Genomic DNA, 561 nt, shown 5'->3' with positions numbered 1-561 from the left:
GGCTCCAGTCGGCCGATGCATTCAAACCCACAACCTTCTCACTGAGACATGTGAGGCCATGTTCTGTGTTCAGATTTGAATCCTCTTCAAAAGTTTCTTAATGAATTTTGTGTCACGGCTGTTTGGAGTTAGAGTTTAACAGACAAAACAGAAGGAAAGATTATTCTGGTCAGTTAAAGGCTTGGTTTGTAAAATACAAAGGATGGAGCGACTCTATCAGGCGACTGGAGACAACGATCTGTCAGCGTTGTGGAGTGGAAGACCTGTATTTGCATCTGGTGTTGATAAAGAATAGGTGACACGTGGTGAAGCCACTCATCCACAACTTACTCCACTTTTTATAATAAAACATTTTATTTTATTCCTAACACCATAGAACTACATAAAACAGTTTTTAAACAATAAAACCAAACAAAAAGTTGTTCATCAAACCTCTACAGGACCATGTCCATCACATTCATCTGTCTGTTAGTTCCTTTATCTAAGGTGAGTTGGGCTGTAACGTAAATTAAATGAAAAGTTAAAATAATAAATGAAATCAAAGATAACTAAATCCATCTT

The sequence above is a fragment of the Mugil cephalus genome, chromosome 2 (assembly GCF_022458985.1).
Source record: "Mugil cephalus isolate CIBA_MC_2020 chromosome 2, CIBA_Mcephalus_1.1, whole genome shotgun sequence".
Classification (NCBI taxonomy): Eukaryota; Metazoa; Chordata; class Actinopteri; order Mugiliformes; family Mugilidae; genus Mugil; species Mugil cephalus.
Note: the sequence above shows the minus strand (reverse complement) of the source record.